This window comes from Phyllobates terribilis, unplaced genomic scaffold (assembly GCF_046119375.1).
Source record: "Phyllobates terribilis strain yellow unplaced genomic scaffold, ASM4611937v1 Scaffold_4__5_contigs__length_816908805, whole genome shotgun sequence".
NCBI classification, from domain to species: domain Eukaryota; kingdom Metazoa; phylum Chordata; class Amphibia; order Anura; family Dendrobatidae; genus Phyllobates; species Phyllobates terribilis.
Window position 1 is genome coordinate 187,337,419 of NW_027362764.1, and position 24,941 is coordinate 187,362,359.

A 24,941-nucleotide genomic window follows, 5' to 3' on the forward strand; every position below is an offset into this window, starting at 1 on the left:
TTCAGAATCCCACTCTCCAAAATGGAGTCCAAAGCCGCCACCACAACTCCTTTCTGCAAAATGCTCTCCTCCTCCTCGGCACCGACCGTAGGAGAGAAACTGCGAGATAAAGCATCGGCTTTAACATTCTTAGTACCAGGGATATAGGTAATTCCCCTTTTTCCACAGCCGCAATGCGACCATAACAACATTTATCATAGCACTTCGGACTCCAAGACTTAATCACATTAGTAGATCAGTCCAATAAAGGATTGTGCAGTTTTAACCAAGGCAATCCTAGAACAACTGGAGAGGGCAAATTATCCAAAACAACCAAGTCAAAAATTTCTTGGTGAACTCCATTGATAGTGAGGGAAAATGCTGCAGTCTTGTGAGTAATACATTTCAAAGGAGTGTTATCAATTGCAACCACAGAAATAGGTGATGACAAAGGTTTGGATTTCAATTTAAGGTTTTCCAAAAACCCTTTATCAATCACATTAAGTGTTGAACCACAATCCACAAATACCTGAAATTCAATAAAATCTCCCTGCAGAGTAGTACTCCCAGAAAGAAATACCCCTGCAGAGCGTAAACAAGCTATATGGGCTTAACTGACCTTTTTTTTTTCTTTACTTAAACGACGCTCACAATACTTAATCAAATGGTCAGCTTTACCACAATAAAGACACAAACCCTTGGCGAATATCCGGTCTTTTTCCTGAGAGCGGAGTGACATCGCCCCAACCTCCATTGGTTCTCCGCTGTCAGAGCAGATTTTCTGGAAACTAGGACCTGACGTTACAGGAGTTTTTACATCATTCACCCTGGACCTCAGTCTCCTGTCCACACGAACAGCTAACTACATAGCTTCCTGCAGAGTCTCAGGTGCAGGGAATGCAATTAGCAAATCCTTAACCCTTTCACTCAGACCAGCAAGAAATAAACATCTCAACGTAGAATCATTCCATTTAACTTCTGAGGCCCATCTCCTAAAGTGTGTACAATAATTTTCAGCATCATCTGACCCCTGATTCAAACGTCTAAGTTCTGATTCAGCAGATGAGATTCGATCAGGATCGTCATATAATAGCCCCATAGCAGAAAAAAATTCTTCAACTGACCTTAAACACGGATCATTAGGCTGGAGAGAAAAGGCCCAGCCCTGTGGTTCTTTGCGCAAAAGTGACATAATAAAACCCATGCGCTGTGATTCATTCCCAGAGGATCTTGGTCTCAAACGAAAATATAACAAACAAGCATTTTTAAAGGAAAAAAAATCTTGCTGTTTACCATAAAAAACATCAGGCAGTCCTACCTTGGGTTTGACAAAATGCGCTCCCGAACAGCTACTCACGTGTTGCTTGCGCTCGGCCACCTCCAGAGACAATCCCTGCAAGCGTTGAGTCAAATCCTGGATGGAAACCATACTGATCCCCGAATTTCTTTCCTTTTAGTTTTTTTCTTTTTGGACTGGACTTACTGTTATGATCTGCAACAAGAACTAAGGAAAGATAGGGGAAAGCCGTCCCTACAGTAAGACTAAGCTGAATCCCTACGTTGTAGCGGGCTGCCTGTTCCTAGTGAACAGACCCGCCTTCGTCCTCGGCTAGTCTGAACGAAGACCTATAGAATTAAGGGAGGGGTCCCTAAAAGAACTAAGGACTGGGACAAAAATGGGACACCTCATAAACAGAAGTTGTAGAACACAAAAGACAAACTGACAAAAATATACTAGAGGTCCCAGAGGACCAAGCGAACCGACAGAGATAGGCACCGAAGCACCAGGCTAGCAAAACAATCAAACAACACTGAAGTCCAGCAAAGGTTGAAAATTGCCAAAGCTTTAATAATAACACATAAAAACAAGTACACACAATAATAATAAAAAAATCAAAGACACACCACAGATGGAAAGAGTGAAATGCCTGGACTAAATAGTATAAAGGAAGCCATTATAATCTAACATAGAGCTCCCACAGGTAATATGTGATAATAAAACCAAGGGCCTAAAATACAAAGGGCAGCAAGCAATAATAATCACATGGAAAATAATGAAGGTACCCAACACATATTTCATATATATATATAAATATATTAATATCACAAATAGTTAATAAGATCAGAATATAAATATATGCAGTGACACTGCCTCAAAGATACATACACAGATACATAAATATATATGAACCACTCGATAGCCTCAACAAAATACCTTATCCAAATATAGCTGCATATATAAATGACTAGTGTCAATAAAAGTAGCCCAAAAGATGGTTTACAAGATAGCCATAATTACCCAAATAGCATAGATCAACAGTCCAGGCACCCACCACGCACCCGACGCACGTTTCGCATAGGAAATGCTTCGTCCAGGGGTCTCTATCGGTGCAGCTTACTGATCTTCAGTCTATATAACTTATTGGTGTTTATTGAAGTCCAGCAAAGCCAGAAGGGCGGAGCTGGAATATATAGGCAGATGGTCACGTGACCGCAAAACACAAGATAGAAAAAACTAACAGGAGGGTTCTAACAGTGACTCCGGACGGGGTTCTGCCCGCGACCAGTAAGGTTATGGTTGTGCAGGAGTGGCCACCCCCCCCCCCCGTACCCTGCGAGAGGTTCGGGCCTTCTTAGGTTTAGCGGGGTACTATCGGCGATTTGTACCTAAGTTTTCACAAGTAGTGAGTCCCCTGAATGAGCTCTTAAGAGGGACAACACAAGGCCCCCAAAATCGCCCTATCCCATGGGGACCCCAGCAGCAAAAGGCATTTGAGGAGGTGAAGGCCGCCCTAACGAGTGCTCCGTTGTTAGCGTATGCCCGGTTTGATTCCAGTTTCCTGTTATACACCGATGGCAGTCTGCATGGGCTGGGGGCGGTACTAGTACAAGTGCAGGATGGTCAGGAGCGAGTAATCGCCTATGGCAGCAGGTCTTTAAGAGACACTGAATGCAACCCAGCTAACTACAGCTCGTTTCGCCTAGAGCTACTGGCCCTGGTGTGGGCGATGACAGAACGCTTTGCCAAGTATTTAACAGGAGCTGAGGTGCTAGTCATGACTGATAATAACCCTCTGGCTCACCTAGAAAACTCAAAGCTGGGAGCGTTGGAGCAGCGGTGGGTCGCTCGCCTTGCTAAGTTTAACTATCGAATTAAGTTTCGCTCTGGGCGGGAAAACGGAAATGCGGATGCACTCTCAAGGGTGCCCCTTGGGTCCTCGGGGGAAAATGTTGATGACCAGCTTGAGGACACTGAAACCCCTGACTTGGGGCAGGTACCTATCTTCCGAAGTGTGGGACATTCAAGTGGGGTGGCGTCAGGGATGCCGTGTGTTCTGGGAAAAACATCCTCGGATTGGGCGAAGGACCAGAACGATTGTCCTGACATTGCACTAGTGCGCAATTGGGTACAAAAAGGGGTCTGGCTGCGTGCAGAGGAAAAGGCCCAGCTGTCCGTGGAAGGAATGAAACTACTGAGACAGTGGGATAAGTTGTGTGTGGAACAGGGCCTCTTGTACCGTAAGTTGTACCTGCCATCTGAGCTGCAGCACCGGTATCAGCTGGTGATCCCTATGGGGATGGTTCCGGTGGTCACTCGCGAGGCGCATGAGAAGGGGGCCCACTTTGGGAGTGAGAAGACACTCCAGTGGCTACAGCGAGTCCTCTATTGTCCTGAATTGGGGGAGATGGTGACAGAGGCGTGTCGGCAGTGTCGGGTCTGTGGGCTCAGTAAGAGCCCTGAGCAGCGGGCGCCCACGCAATCTATTAAGACTTCCGCTCCTTTAGAGCTGCTCATGATTGACTATGTCTTGATAGGATACTCAACGTCTGGGTACATAGTTACATAGTTACATAGTTACATAGTTTATAAGGCCAAAAAAAGACAAGCGTCCATCCAGTTCAGCCTATTTCTTGTGCACTGCAGCTATTCCGCAGCGTTGATCCAGGGGAAGGCAAAAAAAACAAACCATGCGGTATAGGCCGATTTACATCATTGAGATAAAATTCACTTCCCGACACCAATCTTGCAGTCAGATTAAATCCCTGGATTAATTAACTATCACTAAGCATAAGATGTAATTTTATTGTTCTCAAGAAAGGCGTCCAGGCCTCTCTTGAACTCATTAAGTGAGTTGGACATCACCACTTCCTCTCCCAGAGAGTTCCAGAGTCTCACGGCTCTGACCGTAAAGAATCCCCTTCTATGCTGGTGCAGGAACCTCCTTTCCTCCAGACGCATAGTGTGCCCCCTCGTCTTTGTCACCATCCTTGGTATAAACAGGTCATGGGAGAGATCTCTGTACTGCCCCCTGATGTATTTATTTACATGTTTATGAGGTCTCCCCTAAGCCTTCTCTTTTCCAACGTAAATAGGCCTAATTTTGACAACCTCTCTGGGTATTCTATTCCCTCCATTCCCTTTATTACCTTAGTCGCCCTGCTTTCTACCCTCTCTAGCTCCAATATGTCTTTCCTGAGCACCGGAGCCCAGAACTGTGCACAATATTCTAAGTGCGGCCTTACCAGCGCTTTATACAGAGGAAGAACAATGTTCTCATCATATGCCCCTATTCCTCTTCTGATGCATGCCATGACTCTATTTGCCTTCGCAACTGCTGCCTGACACTGGGCACTCCAATTTAATTTGTTATTAACCAAGATGCCCAGGTCCTTCTCCATGTCAGATTTCCCCAACGGTTTCCCATTTAATATGTATGGGTGACTGCTGTTTTTCTTTCCCATGTGCATGACCTTACATTTATCGGCATTGAACCCCATTTGCCATTTTTTGGCCCAACTCCCCAATTTATCTAAATCCTCCTGTAGCTGTGCCCTATCCTCATCTGTATTAACTACTTTACAAAGTTTAGTATCATCTGCAAACATTGCTATTTTACTATCCAACCCTTCCACTAGATCATTAATAAATATATTAAATAATATAGGGCCCAAGACAGACCCTTGAGGCACCCCGCTAGTAACCCTGACACACCCTGAGCTTACTCCATTGATAACCACCCTCTGCTTTCTATCACTCAGCCAGCTATTTACCCACTTGCACACATTATCCCCCAGACCAAGCATTCTCATTTTATATACCAACCTTTTGTGTGGCACGGTATCAAACGCTTTGGAGAAGTCAAGGTATACAACATCCACTGACTCTCCCCGGTCCAGCTGTGAGCTCACCTCCTCGTAGAAGGCGATCAGGTTTCTTTGGCAGGAGCGATCCCTCATGAATCCATGTTGATATGGAGTTAGACAGTTATTATCATTAAGATATTCTACAATAGCATCTCTAAGAAATCCTTCAAACAATTTACCCACAACAGACGTTAAGCTTACTGGTCTATAGTTACCAGGGTCACTTTTAGACCCCTTTTTGAATATTGGTACCACATTTGCTTGGCGCCAGTCTAGTGGGACAGTCCCTGTCCATAAAGAGTGCTTGAATATAAGATACAGCGGTCTGTCTATCACATTACTTAATTCTTTTAGTACCCGGGGGTGTATGCCATCTGGGCCTGGTGACTTGTCTATTTTGATATTACTTAGGCGTTTCTGAACTTCCTCCTGGGTTAGGTGGGTAATATTTAGCGGAGGGTTTACTTTATCACTCTGCATTTCCTCCGATAAATTGTTTTCTTTTGTGAAAACAGTGGAGAAGAAGCTATTGAGTAGGTTTGCTTTACCCTCATCGCCCTCTATGATTTTACCCAGGTTATTTTTCAATGGGCCAACTCCATCAGTTTTAATCCTTGTACTGTTTATATAGTTAAAGAACAGTTTGGGATTCGTTTTACTTTCCTTGGCAATTAGTCTCTCTGTCTCCTCTTTTGCTATTCTTATTTGTTTCTTACAGATTTTGTTTTTTTCCCTATAAGATATTAGCGCTTCCTCGCTGCCTTCTTGTTTAAGTTTACCAAAAGCCCTTTTTTTGTTTTTCATTGTCCTCTTGACTTCCTTATTTAGCCACATTGGCTTCCTCCTATTCCTAGCCCTTTTATTCCCATAAAGTATGTACTTTCTACAGTGACTAAGTAGGACTGTTTTGAAAATTTCCCATTTTCTATCCGTGCTCCTATTACTAAAGATACTATCCCAGTCTATAAGGTGAAGGGCATCTCTTAGCTGATCAAACTTTGTCCTCCTGAAGTTCAGTGTTTTTGTGACTCCCTTGCTGGGCACCCTACTGAAGCACATGTGGAATTGTATAATGTTGTGGTCACTATTTCCCAGGTGCCCCCCGACCTGCACCCCAGTTATTCTGTCTGGCCTGTTAGTTAATATTAAGTCTAAAAGGGCCGTCCCTCTAGTTGGTTCCTGCACAAGTTGTGACAAATAATTGTCTTTGATAATTGACAGAAACCTGTTTCCTTTCTGAGATCTACAGCTTTCGGTTTCCCAGTCTATATCGGGGTAGTTGAAGTCCCCCATAATAATCACGTCGTTATTTTTTGCTACTTCGTCTATTTGTCTCATTAATAGACTTTCCGTGGCTTCTGCTATATTTGGTGGTTTATAACAGACTCCTATGATAATTTTATTATTGTTTTTTGCCCCATGTATCTCCACCCATAAGGACTTGACCTCCTCATTTCCCTCCCATACATCCTCCCGTATTGTAGGCTTTAGACACGTCTTTACATATAGACAGACTCCACCCCCTTTCCGATTTCTTCGATCCCTTCTAAACAGACTGTAACCCTGTAAGTTAACTGCCCAGTCATGGCTTTCATCTAACCATGTCTCGGTTATTCCCACTATGTCATAGTTACCTGTAGATATTTCTGCTTCCAGTTCATCCATCTTGTTTGTCAGGCTTCTGGCATTTGCTAGCACGCAGTTTAGACGATTTTGTTTTGTTCCAATCTTCTCCCTGTGGATTGTATTAGAAATTTTCTTCCCTCCCTTCCAAGTATCTTGTCTTGGACCTTCTTTGTCGCACTTCATATCTTTCATTAGTATGTTCTCTGGTTGCATGTTCGTGTCCGGCGTTTTTCTTCCCATCCCCTCTTCTTCTAGTTTAACGCCCTCCTGATGAGTGTTGCGAGTCTCCTGGCGAATGTGTGTTTCCCGGGTTTGTTGAGGTGTAGTCCGTCTCTGGCAAGGAGTCCGTCATAGAGGTAATTCACACCGTGGTCCAGGAATCCAAATCCTTGTTGTCTGCACCATCGTCTCAGCCAGTTGTTCACATCAAGGATCCTGTTCCATCTCCTGACGCCATGCCCGTCTACTGGAAGGATAGAAGAAAAAACAACCTGCGCATCCAGTTCTTTTCCTTTCTTCCCCAATGCTTCAAAGTCCTTGCAGATTGTCGGTAGGTCCTTCTTTGCCGTGTCATTGGTGCCAACATGTATCAGAAGAAATGGGTGGACATCCTTGGAACTGATGAGCTTCGGTATCCTATCGGTAACATCCTTGATCTTCGCCCCTGGGAGGCAGCATACTTCTCTTGCAGTTATGTCCGGTCTGCAGGTAGCTGCTTCTGTTCCTCTCAGTAGTGAGTCTCCCACCACCTATTGCTTGGTAATGACAGACCACTTCACCAAGTATGCTGTAGCAGTGCCGACAAGAGATCAGACGGCGGAGTCGGCGGCTGAAGCCGTGTGTCGAAATTTCATCCAGGTGTTTGGGTGTCCGCAAAGAATACACTCGGATCAGGGGGCATGTTTTCAGGGGGCATTGATGAAGGAGCTGTACCAGCTGTATGGTGTCGCACAGTCGAGAATGACACCTTACCATCCCCAAGGTAACGGAGCTTGTGAGCGCTTTAATCGGACTCTGTTGCAGATGTTGAGGACGTTAGAGGGTAAACAACAGGTACGCTGGCCTGAGTATCTCCCCAAATTGATGTGGGCCTACAATAATAGAGTGCACAGAACTACTGGCTACTCACCACAAATGTTGATGTTCGGGAGGCCAGGGCAGGACATTGAGGATTTGAGCATGCCAGATCCCTCCTCCAATCCCCCTCGGACCGCATCAGAATAGGTTCGGGAACACCGGCGACGATTGAGGGTGGTGTATCAGGTGGTGGGTGATCGACTCAGTCAGGTGACCCATAGGGACACGCTTCCCATGCAAACCGAACCTTTCTCCCCAGGGGATAGAGTGTTGGTGAGAATCAAACGACAATTCGGAAAGCTGAGTGAACAGTGGGAGGCGACTCCTTACCTGGTAAAAAAAACGGGTGAGCCCTGAGATTCCAGTCTACGAGGTCGAGCCGGTGGGGACAGGGGGACCAACCCGTAATCTTCATCGTAACATGCTACAACGGTGCTGGTTTAAAGATGCCGTCCCCGTTTCCACGGAACCACAGGCCGTGCCCCGAGGGGTGGGCATCCCTAATGCCCTTGAATTTGATGGTGGGTCTGCCTCCGCACCTGCTTACTTGCCCCCTGCGATCAATTTGTCCCCGTGTGGAGAGAGTATTGAGAATGTGGTATGTCCTTCAGAGAATGGGGAATCAGGTCAGTTACCTGACCCGTATGAGGTGGCACAGAGCGCCACACCTCAGGAGGGAGCAGCCTCATTGGCTCCCATTGAAGAGACTTCTGCCCCCTCAGGAGCCGAGCCTGTTGGGGTGGGTCCCAGGAGAACTACTCGAGCTACGGCGGGTATACCTCCACAGCTCTATGCACAAGACGACTTTGAGTGGGGAGGTGTGTCGAGGACGCCAACCTCTAGTGGGGTAAATAAGTAAAACTACTGCACTCCTGGAGTAGTGGGGGTGCCCAGGTAGGGTTACAAGCCCGTAATCATAAGAAAAAGTAACCTGGCACTCAGAAGACTCTTGGGTTCTTTTTGTAATTTTTAATAAAGTAGTGCAGAAAATAAACACTCCTTGTATGCATCTGTACATGACAAATTATCATGTCTGTTTTGGTTGTATTATTTACACAGTTCTATATGTTACTTACTGCCATTTTTTACTTTTTGTAGTACACCGATGAAGGTCTAATGTGACCGAAACGTCTGTTGTTTATTTTCTGCACTACTTTATTAAAAATTACAAAAAGAGCCCAAGAGTCTTCTGAGTGCCAGGTTACTTTTTCTTATAACCTGTAGTGGGGTGACATGTGAGACTGTGTACTGTGATAGCAGCAGGAGAACATTAGGACCCTGTCACTTTTGCCTGGCTGAGCTCAAAGCAGGGGCAGAGCTGGAGAGCCTGTGTGTTCTGAGGGTGTCTGCTGTGTGAGAGGCTAGACAGGAAGTCTGTGAGAACTGAGCTGCAACAAGACGCTGTCTCTACAAGCTTCCCTGTGGAGATTGTTAACCCCTGTCCCTGGTGAAGCTGTGTCCCTGCTTAAGAACAAGTGCTGAGCTGGGGAAAGCTGTGTGGCTCTTTGGAGTTTTGTGGAAGTCCATGCTGAGTGGACTAGAGACTTTGTGCTGAAGGAGCCAAGTGTCGTGTGAGAGGGAAAGAGACTGAGGAATCCATCTTTGTGACGGAGCACGTGGTCGGTGGTCTGGAAAAGAGTGAGTGACTGCGAGAGGAGAGAAGGGGTCCGGTGCCATCCACATTGAGAGGATACTGACAAGCCTTGTGAAGAGATCTTCCCAGACCTTAACCTCAGGCTACAGGACTAAAGTCCCCGGCGTGTGGGCTCGGCATCGGCCGACAAGACAAGGAACCTTTGCTGTTTTTTGAACGTTGCTTTTGTTTTGGCGCCAAAGTTCTCCGGGACTAGCTGCAGCCACCGCGATTCACAGGCCCGTGATAGACTACATCTGAGGTTAACGGTACCGTAACTTTAAGATACCCGGGTATCCTTATAATAGGGGTATAAGAGCAATTGGTATATTTTCATGGATTGTTATTGTTAATAGTGGTAGGATTGTACTCAGTGTGCCATCTCAGGGGGTCCCTATAGACCCCCCTCACTAGACTGACACTGTGTTTAGGTAAAATTGTTCCCGATCTTTAGAATAATTCACATAAGCTGGACACCTTGAGATTGGCACATTGATTTCAGCTTTTGCTGATTGTGTGTATTTAGTAGGGACTGTCGCAGGTAGAACCTGAGACTGATTCATGCAATACTGAGTTTTAGTCTAATCCCTATTTTAGTAAAGAAAGTGTTGTTTATTTCTGTCTCTGTCTCAGTTTGTGACTCACTGGATCTCTCTCGGACCTCCGGTCATTACAAGCAGATCAGGCAAAATTAGAATTCGGCTGTTTGCACAGATTTTATCTGAAAATTAAATTGCAGAGAAGTTATTCTCCGTGAATTCAATGTCCATTATTATACTCTGGAGTCTGTCTACACCAGTGTTCCCCAACTCCAGTCCTCAAGGCCCACCAACAGATCATGTTTTCAGGATTTCCTTAGTATTATACAGGTGATAATTCCATCAACTGTGTAATAGGAAGGAAATCCTGAAAACATGACCTGTTGGTGGGCCTTGAGGACTGGAGTTTGGGAACACTGGTCTAGACTACAGAACATAATAAACGTAGCATGTAGAAAACAAAACTTATTTTTTTCACCTTACCGCCCTCCTCTCTGACCTCGATGCTCTTTAACGTCACCAATCAGGTCCTTGCCACAGTTTCTTATTGTCGCCTCTCGCACTGATATCCTCAAGCAAAAGGTCACAACATCGTGACTTAATGACGTGCGCTATGACCATATGCTCGAAAGTGCTCGATTTCAGCAGGAGTGCCGGTGATAAGAAGTTTCGCTGATTGCAGTAGGTGTAAATAAGATTAAGTCAAACTCACCCACTTTGCTGATACTGTAAAATCTTAGGGATTTTACGAGCGGAAATTCCCCCCCAGATATGCAATATATAAACTTAGCTTTATTTAGCTTTAAAATCTGTGACCAAAAGCTGATATGAACTTGTCAATATGCAGACTCCTTATAATAAATACAACATAAATCTAAGTAGAAGAAACTATACACACAATGCCTGTTTGACACTGAATTTACGCCTGCTGCCCCGGTCTCTATTGCTAGTCTGCAACGTCACCTCGACAGCACTTCTGCCAATCACTGAGCTGAGCAGCATAAGCCACTGAGCTCACTGATTGGCTGCAGCACTGCAGACAAATAACAGACACCAGGTCAGTGGCGGAGAGCCGGCTTTAAACCTAGGGAGGGTAAGTAATGCTCAGGGTTTTTTTCTATAACTACAGCAGCTTATGGCAGAAAATTTTCTGAAACAGGTATAAGAATTAGAGGTTCTCCACCTGGATTTGCTAGTGCAACCTTATTCGCAGACTGTACAGAACTCCTTTTCTCAATATGACTGCTAATGAAGAGGATGTGACCAGCAGGTTACAGAAGCCTCATCCATTTATAAAGCAGCTTTCCCATGTGCAGTGTTTTTTAATTGGTGGACACTGATAGAAAGATCCGGTTACTTGCTTCTCGACGAGCTGCCATTTTGAGAATATTAGAGCTGTGCAGTCTGTGAGGAAAACTGTAATATCAAGTGCAGGAGGATAATTGGTATTACTTATACACGAGTAGGTGCCACAAAAAATACCCTGACACTTTTGGTAAAATAAAGTGGCCAACATCTTTGACTTTGGGTTCCCCATTTTTATCCAAAGTAAGGGCCCCGGCAATCAGACCCTCTTCACATTGATCACCTAGCCTGTGTATAGATTATATGTGTTTATTAGAGCTCTGTTATGAGGCTCTGTCAGTGGTCGCCTAGAAGCTCTAAAATTGCTTGCACGGGCAGGCTTAGCACAAGCTTCTGGTTCTGCAGAATGAATACGATGGTGCCTGGAGAAAGAAGCATCTGGTGGAGATGTGACAAGTCCACCTCTTGAGGTGAATTCATGAAGCCACAGGTCAGGGTGAACACACAGATCCAAGACGTTGGTACAGCAGGCTGGAAGGTACGTGAAGCAGAGAAGAGCTAGACTACAGGCTATACTGGACAGCAAAGGCACAAGCGAGGCAGGGCATACCAGAACCAAAGAACAAGGGGAGCAGATGAAAAGGAAATGGCAGGACAGTGACAACTTTGATGTAGATTATAGGAGCCACAGGAATCTTTCGGGGTGGTTGCAGTGTAATGTGAATAGTCTCTAAATACCACTTTGCATTGCTACAGCAAATGATGGGAATATCAAGAGGTCTGAAAATCAGTAGATGCACAACAGATTGAACCAGCAGGTCACAGAAGCAGTAGATGTAGTTGCAGAATCCACAGGAATTTGCAGCATAATGTGAATAAATAATTCATTATGTTTACCGCATATGATGGGTTTAAAAGTAGGACACAAAAGCAGGGCCGGGACAAGGGGAAGGCAACTGCCTAGGGCGCTACCTCCTGCCTACCCGGGGGAGGGGCGCATTTCGGAGAAAAAAAAAGCCCTGACATTGCTGAATACCTGCAGCCGCCTGCCACCTCCGGCCGCAGGCATAATGCACAGTGATGGCCGGGCGCGGGCACATAAGGGAGCATTGTCAGTCACTGACACTGCTCAGCTCTCACTCTGCCTGCACCCCAGTCATCTCTCCTTCCCCACATTCAATTGTATTTGCGTTTGTAAGACGCGAATATAATTGATGTCGGCGTCGCCCGGGAAAGGAAAAACCTACAAGAAGCAAAATGAACGAAAACCCTGCTGTAAATAAATAAAAAGCAAGTGCATTTAAATGAAATAGGGTTCTTAGTAACACTTTTTTTGATCAAAAATAGTATAAAAGCCATCCCACCATGACAAGGTAAACCCGTTCGGGATAGTCCTACACTATCTAATATCAAAAACCTTACCATGTGTCAAAGTTGACCTCTGTGTGAATAAGGGCATAGAAAGGACTGGGTCCCGAGCTGTGGACAGCTATGGGACATTACAAGAGGGGGCTAGCTATGGGGACATTACAAGAGGGGCTGTTGGGACATAACAAGAGGGTGACCATAGTGTATTGGGTGCTGTTGGGGACCTTATATTGGGGGCTGTGGTGACCATACTGTACAAGGGGTTGTGGGGGATATTATATTGTATATAAGGAGCTGTGGGGCTATTATACTGTATCAGTGACAGGGGGCCATAATACTGTATGGGATGCTGTGGGGACCATCATACTGTATAGTGGGGGGCTGTAGTGGACATCATACTGCATGGTGGGCTGTGATGGACATCATAGTGTATATTGGGGGCTGTTGTGGATATTATACTGTATTGGCAGCTGTGGTGCCCATGTTACTGTGTAGGAGGACAATGTGAAGAGGGGTTACAGTTTGGAGAGGACAACGTGGTGGGTAAGATGAGGACATAATGTTAAAAAGGGACACAGTATGAATATGGAGAGGGGGCAGAGTGAAATGAGGGCAGTATGGAGAGAGGTTAGCACAGCAGGGGGACAGTGTGGAGCTATAGAGAGTGTAATGGAAAACAATGGAGAGGGAACAGCCATGGTATAGGCCGTGGTTCATAGGGGAAGATGGTGTGGTGGTTATATCTGATAATGGCAGACAGTGGGGCGGTTATAGCTGACAATGTCAGACAGTGGGGCGGTTATACCTCATTAAGACATACAGTGTGGCAGGTGTAGCTCATAAGGCCAGACAGTACGAAGGCCATATACCATAGGAGACTTATTTAGGTCATAATATGGACAGATATTTTTATGCAGAGGGCATTTTAATAACACTTTTATTTTTAAGGTGACTGTGTCGAGATGTGCTGCAGAAGACCGGAGAAGAGATAAGCCTGCAGAGAAGAGCTGTGGATGTGAAAAGTCACCATGGCACCTGGACAAGATGGAGATGAAAAGAAAGAAATTACTCAATCAGAGAAGATGTCACCTATAAGGTACCTGGATGTAAATGTTGATACTTGTTGATACTGACTATGTCTCATCAGTACTGTGGTTCCTGTATGGTCCACAGTCTGATAATAACTGATAACAAAAGTAAGGAGATGGTGGGAGATGTTAAGGACATACTGGGAGTTGTAGGTTCATGAGATACAGATGTATATGGGCCTGACTTGACATTACAATTGATTGCTGTACTAAGCTTGGTGATGTATTCATGTAGTGATGGTGATTCTGGTGATGTATTTATGTACTGATGGTGGTTTTGGTGATGTATTCATGTACTGATGATGGTACTGATGTTGTATTTACTGACAGTGGTTCTTGTGATGTATTCATGTACTGATGGATGGTCTGGTGATGCACTTGACTCGCCCCCTGGGCCGTGGGGCACTCGGATCCGGGCAATAGGGAACGATGGGAGTAGTAGTGGCAACCCGGTTCCGTGGCTCAGGGTGGTCAGGCCAGTGGTAGTCCGTTATATTGATCCTGCTGACTACGCCAAAGCTGACTCGCCCCCTGGGCCGTGGGGCACTCGGATCCGGGCAATAGGGAACGATGGGAGTAGTAGTGGCAACCCGGTTCCGTGGCTCAGGGTGGTCAGGCCAGTGGTAGTCCGTTATACTGATTATGTCCGACTACGCCACCCGTGGATTGCGGTTATTAGGAACTGCCGCTGCATGCAGACCGCTGGGGCTGATGAGGTGTGCAGCTAGGGTAGTGTGACTCCCCACGGGAAGAGTGCGGCCCCAGGGCAGTATAGTGGATGGTGGGAGTGATGGTAGTGAGAGTCCCGGTGCTGATAGTGCTGGAGGAGCAAGGAGCACACAGACAACAAGTTGCAGTCCAGGGTCTTTACTGAAACAGGCGAACTGACCCATAAACAGTCCCAGCTAGGAGGGGACCTGGATGTCTGAGAGCAACGGGGAAATTGGCCCTGGTCAGGGTGAGGGTGTAGGCCTACCGTGCTTTCTGCGCTCCTTCTGACTATCTCCTCCTGATAGGATAACAGCCCACGTTTCCGAGCTTTCCGTGCTTTCTCGCCTGTATAGCCTGCGACGTGGGTTCCTTTCTGCTCCCAGCCTTGTACGGCTTTACTGGTCCCTTCAGTTGTGGCAGGGCCTCCAGGCTTCTTAGGCCAAGGAATGTATAGTCCCTTGCGGACTGGTTTTCTGCTGGGGGATGTGGAATCCTTCCAGCCTCAGACACCAAAGTCTGGTGAAATTAAGTCTTTTCTCTGCCAAGACAGGCTCTCTTCGCCTCTTGTCTCTGGCTGGTGGCTCTCTCCTACTGCCACACTTCCTCTTAGGTGCAATCAACTTTCTGTCCCTGCTCCACTCTGGGACACGTCTCAGAGCTGAGACAGGCAATCCAGTTCTCCCTAACCCTGTCCCGAGTACCAGCTTTTATAGGGGCAGCCTGCTCCCCCTACTGGCCTGAGACAGGAGGCATTGCATGCTAATGTTCCCCTAACCAGAGAACCTCCCCCTTGCTCTCAGACACAGCTTTATTACACTTGTGGCATCCAGGTAGGGTGACACATTCCCCCCTAGTGAAATTTAGTACTCCGGGACTAAACAATAAACAAAGACAATATGCATAACAATAAAACATTAATGGACAGACGGCGCACAAATTGAGTTCTTTAGGTCACAGTGTGGTCTGTGACCGGGTGTCCATATCACCAATACAACAGGGAGCCTTAACCAGGTGGGGGTCTGTCCTACCCCAAGTCCTTCACAGTCTTAGTTCATTCCTGGGTTAGGCTCAGAATGCAGTCCATACAAGGTCCCGGTTATAAAAGTCCATAACCTGTGAGTCCTTACGGTTGCTGCAAGAGACTGAAACACACTATCAATAAACATGCAGGTAACTTGGCAAACAATTCAACATTTGGCAACAAGGTTATTTACAATTTTAGTACACTCTATATTCTCCAGCGAGCGGGTATCTGTCCCTTTTTGCTCCTGGTTGACCTCCTTAACCCACTGTCTGGTGGTGGACCAACCTGGCTTTCCCCACTAGCGTTAGGGGTACAGCTACCAGCTGGGTGTACAGGTAGGGCAGGCAGCTGTCTGCGGGTCCTTTGGCTTACCGCAGGCATGGCAGGCTCACTGTCAGCAGAGGGTTGACTCTCCTGGGCTGCTGGAACAGGCTCTTCTGCCTCTGGAACCGCTTGCTCCTCTTCACCTTCCGGCTCTGGTGTTGGTTGTTGCTGGGCCGGTTGCAGGAAATGCAGGACGGGTACCACTATGGCATCATTTATGCGAGTCCAGGACTGAGGGAACTCTCCGAGAACGGTGCTGATCATTTCTTCCTTGTCCTCTGCGGGTTCAAGGTCACTCTGATCCTCTTCTGCACTGCGGAGTTGCTCGGGGCACCTTTTGAGGTGGTCTCTGGAGACGACACTAGTGGTTTCTCCTCCGTCCTTGGTGATCACGCACACCTTTGGGTTGTCGTGGTCAGACTGCAGTACAGTGTAGGGTTCCCTTTCCCACTGGTCGTCCAACTTATGTAGCCTTCTTTTTCGCTTTAGGACTTGCTCACCAGGTTCTAGGGGACTAGCAGGGGCGTGTTGATTGAAGAGTCTTTCTTGCTTCTCTCTCACCTGGGCCAGGCTCTTCTCCACACTCTCCTGTACCTTCTTGTACTGCAGTTGCCTTTCCGTATCCCAGTCCGCATCCGGGGAGGTGTCCTCAGGTATTAGGACTCCCATCTCTAGGTCTACGGGCAGCTTACCTGGTCTAGCTCGCATCAGGTAAGCCGGGATGTTGTTGTACATGTCTACCAGGTCCGGCAACTTTTCTGGCCACAGGCTGCGTTCCTCCAGGGGCAACGTCTTCAGGAGATCAATGACTATATTGTTCATCTTCTCACACATCCCGTTGGTTTGGGGGTGGTAAGGCGTTGTACGAATCTTCTTACAGCCATAGAGGTTGCAGAACTCCTTGAAGATTTCAACTTCAAACGCTGGACCCTGGTCTGTCAGGACCTGTTCCGGATACCCGTGTGGACGGCAGAAGTATTGCTGGAAGGTTCTGGCCGCTGTTTGGGCTGTCAAGTCCTTTACCGGGACCACCACTAGAAAACGGGAATAGTGGTCCACGATTGTCAGGGCGTAGATGTATCCGGACCGGCTTGGAGCCAATTTGACGTGGTCCAGAGCTACCAGCTCAAGAGGCTGCGTGGTGACGATGGGCCTCAAGGGTGTCTTCTGGCTGGTGCGGTCCTTCCTCCTCAGGTGACAAGGGCCACAGTCTCTGCACCACTTTTCCACAGCTCCTCTCATGCCGACCCAAAAGAACCTTCCTCTTAGTAGGAACTCCAGTTTCTTCCAACCGAAGTGTCCCGCTCTGTCATGGTAAGCTCCCAGGACCATGGCTGCATCTCGCCTTGGGACCACGACTTGCCAGGTCAGCTCGTGCGTCCGGTGGTTAACAATCCTTCTGCACAACTTGCCTTCGTAGAGGAACAGCTTGCTCTTCTCCTTCCACAGCTGCTTGGCTTCCTCTGGGGCATCTGGATCTAGGCGGGCGTCTTCCTGGGTCAGCAGATCTTTCACCAGGCGGACAGCAGGATCACTATCTTGGGTTTCGGCCCAGCTGTGTTGAGGTAGGGGATTCATCATCACAGTTGTTAGATCCTCCTCCTTCACGCGGTGAGAGTGTTGAGCGGCTCCATAACGGTGAAACGCGGGGAGTTCTACCTCTTCCAGCTCTTCTGGGTCTTCGTCACCTTCAGGTAAGTGAGGCATTCTGGATAGGGCGTCCGCGTTGGCGTTGGTTTTGCCTGCGCGGTACTTGATCACGAAGTCATAGTTGGAGAGACGGGCCATCCACCGCTGTTCCAGGGCACCCAGTCTTGCATTGTCCAGGTGTGTCAACGGGTTGTTGTCCGTGTACACGGTGAACTTTGCGGAGGCCAGGTAATGCTTGAAGCGTTCCGTCACGGCCCACACCACCGCCAAGAATTCTAGCTTGAAGGAGCTGTAATTCTCCGGGTTCCTTTCGGTGGGCCTCAGCTTCCGGCTGGCGTATGCGATCACCCGTTCTCTGCCCTGTTGGTTTTGGGACAGCACGGCTCCCAGTCCCACATTACTGGCATCTGTGTGGAGAATGAAAGGCTGGCCATAATCAGGGTAGGCCAGGATCTCATCCCCTGTGAGGGCCAACTTTAGCTGGCGGAAGGACTCCTCTTCCGGTTTATCCCACTTGAAGGGTGGCTTTTGTCTTCGGGACTTAGACTGTCCGATCAGGAGGTCCTGCATAGGAGCTGCCATCTTAGTGAACCCGGGGATGAACCTTCGGTAGTAGCCTACCAACCCGAGAAACTGTCTCACCTCTTTGATGTTCGAGGGGCTTGGCCAGCTCTTGATTGCCATGACCTTGTCAGGGTCGGGGGCCACTCCTTCCGCGCTTACCACGTGCCCTAGGTACTGGACCTTCGGTTTCAGCAGGTGACACTTCGATGGTTTCACCTTCAGGCCATAGCCTGCCAGGGCTTCGAACACCTCAGACAGGTGCTTTAGGTGGTCCTCGTAGGTCTTCGAATAGACGATCACATCGTCCAGGTAAAGGAGGACCGTCTCGAAGTTTCGGTGCCCTAGACAGCATTCCATCAGCCGCTGGAAGGTCCCTGGTGCATTGCAGAGCCCGAAAGGCATACAGTTGAATTCGCTCAGTCCCATCGGGGTGGTGAAGGCGGTCTTCTCCTTGTCAGCCTCTGCCACAGGAACCTGCCAGTACCCGCTAGTAAGGTCCAAAGTAGAAAAGAAGTTAGCAGATTTTAGTGCGGCTAAAGACTCTTCTATTCTAGGCAGCGGATATGCGTCTTTGTGGGTGATACGGTTGATTTGTCTATAGTCCACGCACATTCTCATGGTGCCTTCTTTCTTTTTGACCAGAACCAAAGGGGCTGCCCAGGGGTTACAGCTGTCTCTAATAACCCCAGATTCTTTCATCTCTCTTAGCATGCCCTTTGCGTTCTGATAATGTGCAGGGGGTACAGGTCTGTGCCTCTCTTTTATTGGTGGGTGGCTCCCGGTGGGGATGTGGTGTTCTATCCCCTTTACTCTGCCGAAGTCCAGCGGGTGCTTACTAAAGACTCTCTCGTACTCCTGTACCACCCGGTAGACTCCTTGTTTTTGGTGCAGGGGAGTGGAGTCAGCACCCACATGGAGTTTCTGGCACCAGTCCTCCTTTTGTTTCTGGGAGCCATTACCCTCCGCCTGTGGAGATGGAGGCAAGGGTTCCACGGCCCTGATAGCTTGGTGTTCAACAACAAACAGTTTGGCGAGTGTAGCGTACCTGGGTAAGTGTACTTCCCTCTCCCCAATGTTGAGGATGCGGACGGGCACCCTCCCATGACGGACATCAACCACCCCCCGGGCTGTCAAAATGGTGGGCCTGCTGTCTGAGTACACGGGTTCTACCATGGCTTGGTAGTCTCTACCTCTCAACCCGATTGCAGTCCGACACCAGATCATCATTTCACTTTTGGGAGGCATGGAAATGGGGAATGGATCACTGAGTCTTACGCTACCGATCTCACCACCAGACAGTTCTACCTGCTGCCGTCTCATCAGGGCTTTTATCTCCTTGTTGAGGACTCTCTTTTGGCTGGAACTAGCATTCACCGCCACCTGTTGTAGAATTACAATTACTTCTGAAAGACAATTTTCAATGATGTTAGTACCCACAGTTATTTTAGGGTGACTTTCATGACGGTCAATGTCCACAATAATCACTCCCTGTGCCGGCAGTTCAACTTTACCAATTTTAATGGTCATCTCCTTGAACCCCATCTGCGGCACGAGTAAGCCATTACTGGCGATGATGCTCAAGTTACTGTCTGGATACCGTGTGATATCAGCATCAGTCCAATACTGCTTAAAAAGTACATAAGGGATAGTGGTTACTTGTGACCCAGTATCCAGCAAGGCGCTCATGGGGATACCGTCCAGCACCACGGGTAAAACCGGGCGCCCCCCAACGTACTTATTACGCCAATTGTAAGGGCCTGGTGATCTTATGCCTGGGGGTTGGCCCTCTGCCCCAGGTTGGACCCGTTTAAATTACAGTACCTGGAAATGTGTCCGGGCTGGTTGCATCGACGGCAAATGGGCTGTCCATCCTCTGCGTAGCGGTCTGTAGGCCTCCCTCGGAAGGACGGGATCCTCCTCTGTCGACGCCACGGGACATCCTCCGGACTTGAAGTCAGCTCGATGGGTCTTGACGGGTCCACTTGCAACGCCTGGACAGTCCTGGTCAATGCCGCGACGCTCCTGGTCAGCTCCTGGACTTGGTGGTGCAGGCCTTTCGACGGGGCTTGGTTCAGGGCCTGTGCATCAGCCTCCACGGAGTCCATAGAGGAGGGCGCCGCCTCCTGGTGGTAGGTGATAGCAGGGCGCCGGGGGTTTATAGCGCCACTGGTTGCAGATTCACGGAGCACCCTTATGGCCCTGTCCTTAAATTGGGCAAAGGTCAGGTCGGGGTTCTGAAAGAACATGAGGCGCAGTTGGGCCCTGTGGGCGCTAGACAGCAGACCCTCTATGAATTGTTCTGTAAGCAGTTTATCCGTTTCCTGCACACTGCCAGGGTCAGTTTGTTGAATAGCCCTCAAGGCTTCCTGCAGATTTAGGGCATAGTCTCTGATGCTGTCCTGTGCCCGCTGCTTACATCCATAGAACCTCATTTTAATCTCAGCGGAGGTACGTGTATCAAAGGTACCCCGCAGCCGGGCCAGAATACCCTTCACAGTCCCTTTCTCCTCAATGGGCCATGATTTTACCTCCCTTTGGGCTGCGCCAGTTAACTGCCCTGTCAATATGCTGACCTTCTGTTCCTCTGTAAGTGGGTAAACGTGGAACAAACTGTATAGCCTTTCCTTGAAGTCAGTTAGGGCATGGGACTCCCCTGAGTATTTGGGCAGCCAGGCCGCTCCAGGGATGTAAGGCAGGGAAAAGGGCATCACCGCTGCTGCAGCTGCGTTGGTGGTAGTGGGCTCCTCTGTGTCCGACATCTTCCTCCCCCCTTAGTTAAGCGTGGCCTACCTTCCGACGATCCTCTTCTGTAGGCCGCGGCTCCGCTGCTGCTGCTATGGACGAGGACCTGGCGTCGCGTCCTGATGACGTCAGCGTCGCTCTCTCTCCCTTCCAGGACCTTGCGCAGCGTCGGTGCGTGGGGCGGAGCTTCGGATCTCGCGCGGTTTTGACGTCCACGCCCCTCTTCTTCCCGCGCGGCGTCCTGAAGATGGCATCCGATGGCGGGAAACAGCTGCGGATGGCGGGAAGACGGCAGAAGACGGCGGGAAACGGTCCAAGATGGCGTCTGATGGCGGGAATCGGCTCCGGATGGCGGGAAACGACTCCGGACGGCGGGAAACTTCGCCACAGGTAAGTTACAAAAGTCTTTTTCAGGCACGCAGTACCCGGTGGTTGCGGGCACGAAATCCTGCCGACTACGCCAAAGCTGACTCGCCCCCTGGGCCGTGGGGCACTCGGATCCGGGCAATAGGGAACGATGGGAGTAGTAGTGGCAACCCGGTTCCGTGGCTCAGGGTGGTCAGGCCAGTGGTAGTCCGTTATATTGATCCTGCCAACTACGCCAAAGCTGACTCGCCCCCTGGGCCGTGGGGCACTCGGATCCGGGCAATAGGGAACGATGGGAGTAGTAGTGGCAACCCGGTTCCGTGGCACAGGGTGGTCAGGCCAGTGGTAGTCCGTTATACTGATTATGTCCGACTACGCCACCCGTGGATTGCGGTTATTAGGAACCGCCGCTGCATGCAGACCGCTGGGGCTGATGAGGTGTGCAGCTAGGGTAGTGTGACTCCCCACGGGAAGAGTGCGGCCCCAGGGCAGTATAGTGGATGGTGGGAGTGATGGTAGTGAGAGTCCCGGTGCTGATAGTGCTGGAGGAGCAAGGAGCACACAGACAACAAGTTGCAGTCCAGGGTCTTTACTGAAACAGGCGAACTGACCCATAAACAGTCCCAGCTAGGAGGGGACCTGGATGTCTGAGAGCAACGGGGAAATTGGCCCTGGTCAGGGTGAGGGTGTAGGCCTACCGTGCTTTCTGCGCTCCTTCTGACTATCTCCTCCTGATAGGATAACAGCCCACGTTTCCGAGCTTTCCGTGTTTTCTCGCCTGTATGGCCTGCGACGTGGGTTCCTTTCTGCTCCCAGCCTTGTACGGCTTTACTGGTCCCTTCGGTTGTGGCAGGGCCTCCAGGCTTCTTAGGCCAAGGAATGTATAGTCCCTTGCGGACTGGTTCTCTGCTGGGGGATGTGGAATCCTTCCAGCCTCAGACACCAAAGTCTGGTGAAATTAAGTCTTTTCTCTGCCAAGACAGGCTCTCTTCGCCTCTTGTCTCTGGCTGGTGGCTCTCTCCTACTGCCACACTTCCTCTTAGGTGCAATCAACTTTCTGTCCCTGCTCCACTCTGGGACACGTCTCAGAGCTGAGACAGGCAATCCAGTTCTCCCTAACCCTGTCCCCAGTACCAGTTTTTATAGGGGCAGCCTGCTCCCCCTACTGGCCTGAGACAGGAGGCATTGCATGCTAATGTTCCCCTAACCAGAGAACCTCCCCCTTGCTCTCAGACACAGCTTTATTACACTTGTGGCATCCAGGTAGGGTGACACACACTAATGTACTGATAGTGGTTCTGGTGACACATTTATATATTGATGGTGGTTCTGGTGATGTATCCATGTACTGATGGTGGTTTTAATGACCTATAAATTTACTGATGATGGTTCTGGCACCATTTTTATGTACTGTTGATGGCTCTGGTGATGTATTCATGCACTGATGATGATTTTGGTTTCATATTCATGAAGCAGTTTGCCCAGAAGCAGTTTGCAGTGCAGATGCAGTTGAAGGAGAAAGAGCTGGATGGTGGATAGTCCAAGACACACGGCAACTGAACACAATATTACACTGACTGAATACTCAAACACCTCAGGTGTGTCTAAGTAATCCTTAAAAGGCCTTGGATGATGATGTTCTTGAGGCACATCAATCATCTTGTAAAGCCATATGTGGAGCATAGTAATGTATGAGTTTTTTGCTTTGTTTTCTTTTATCTTTAGAACTAGAGTGATAAATTGAGGCCATTGTAGTTTGGGAGCCACCTATCTGATATGAGACTGAATACCACATATTTGATATGGGGCTAATTGATTTACATCGGACAGTCAATGTCTCCCACTCACACACCATTTTCTCATCTCGCCCTCTGTCGGTGTCCCCCAAGGTTCAATTCCCGGCCCCCAGCTCTTCTCCATTTACACCTTTGGCCTGGGACAGCTCATAGAGTCCCACAGCTTTCAGTGTTATCTCTATGCTGATGACACACAGATCTAACTCCCTGGACTCGATATCACTTCCTTATTAACCAGAAACCCACAATGTCTATCAGCAATTTCATCTTTCTTCTCTGATAGATTTCTAAAACTTAACATGGATAAAACAGAATTCATCATCTTTCCACCATCTTACTCAACCTCCCCAACAGACCTATCCATCAAAGTCAGTAGCTGCTCACTCTCCCCAGTCCCGCAAGCTCGCTGCCTTGGGGTAACCCTTGATTCAGATTTGTCCTTCAAACCACATATCCAAGGCCTTTCCACTTCATGCCGACTCCAACTCAAAAATATTTCCGCACATTCCTTAATCAAGAATCTGCAAAAACACTAGTGCACGCCCTCATCATCTCCCACCTCAACTGCTGCAACCTCCTGGTTTGTGGCCTCCCTTCTAACATTCTCGCACCCCTCCAATCTATCCTAAACTCTGCTACCCAACTAATCCACCTCTCCCCCGCTATTCCCCGGCCTTTCCTCTCTGTCAATCCCTCCACTGTCTCCCCATTTCCCATAGACTCCAGTTCAAAACCCTAACCATGACATACAAAGCCATCCACAACATGTCTCCGCCATACATCTGTGACCTAGTCTCCCGGTACTTACCTACACACAACCTCGATCCTCACAAGATCTCCTTCTCTACTCCCCTCTTATCTCCTCTTCCCACAATTGCATACAAGATTTCTCCCATGCATCCCCCCTACTCTTGAACTCTCTACCCCAACATATCAGACTCTTGCCTACCGTGGAAACCTTCAAAAGGAACCTGAAGACCCACCTCTTCTAACAAGCCTGCAGTAACTCTCGTTCCACCATACTGCTGCACGACCAGCTGTACCCTCACCTACTGTATCCTCACCCATCCCTTGTAGACTGTGAGCCCTCGCGGGCAGGGTCCTCTCTCTTCTTGTACCAGTCACTGACTTGTATTGGTCAAAGATTATTGTACCTGTTTTTTATTATGTATACCCCATTTCACATGTAAAGAGCCATGGAATAAATGGCGCTATAATGATAAATAATAATATATATTTCATTCACATCTGAGTTATAATGATGTGTTTCATTTTTACATATGTATTCACTTACTTGTAATTTACTTATACATAATTTCATATGAATTATTTTAGAATTGATATAGTTTTACTAACCTATGCTATGTAATTTTATTCAGATAATTATATTTTGTTTATCATGTCTTTTCACCTTTTTTTTGTTTGTACACTTCAAAGTCACTGAACACTTTGCATCGGTCACTTCATCACTTGTCTGTGCACATTTACACCCATAAGTATCATCTGTTATATCTTTCATGCTTGTTGCATAACCATTATGCTAATCTTATCACTGTTTTTTAACATTATTTAGCTCTTGTACAACAGTGACACCATAAATTGAATAGGGAAGATAAAATAGAAAAATATTTATTATTATTAGGATTTTTCTTATTTTTTACACTGTGTTCCAAATTATTATGCAAATAATATTTTCTCAGATTTTCCCAAATTACCTATATGAATTGCAGTCATTGTAATTTTCCAGTCAAATAACTATTAGAGTACAATTGAAAGGTTTTTGTACAAACTGCCTATGATAACAGTATATTTAAAAAAAAATAAAAAACTCAAACTGCACTCAAAATGCATGTTCCAAATTATTATGCACAGCAGAGTTTTCAACCTTTTCATTTTAATAAAGAACAAAAAAATGGTCATTTTTGAAATTATAAGCATTAGCAGGTTATTACAAACTGAAATCAAACAGTTTTCAACTCAAAACTTTATTCTAGGTGATGTTAC

The 24,941-nt window shown here is 47.7% G+C and overlaps 1 long non-coding RNA gene across 1 annotated transcript; it reads left to right on the forward strand.

The window, feature by feature from the left end:
* Positions 1-10,999: 10,999 nt before the first annotated feature.
* Positions 11,000-23,470, forward strand: LOC141264290 (uncharacterized). Its single transcript, XR_012319877.1, has 4 exons — positions 11,000-11,092; positions 11,710-11,842; positions 13,621-13,768; positions 22,615-23,470. It is a non-coding gene; the product is annotated as an uncharacterized lncRNA (long non-coding RNA).
* Positions 23,471-24,941: the final 1,471 nt, after the last annotated feature.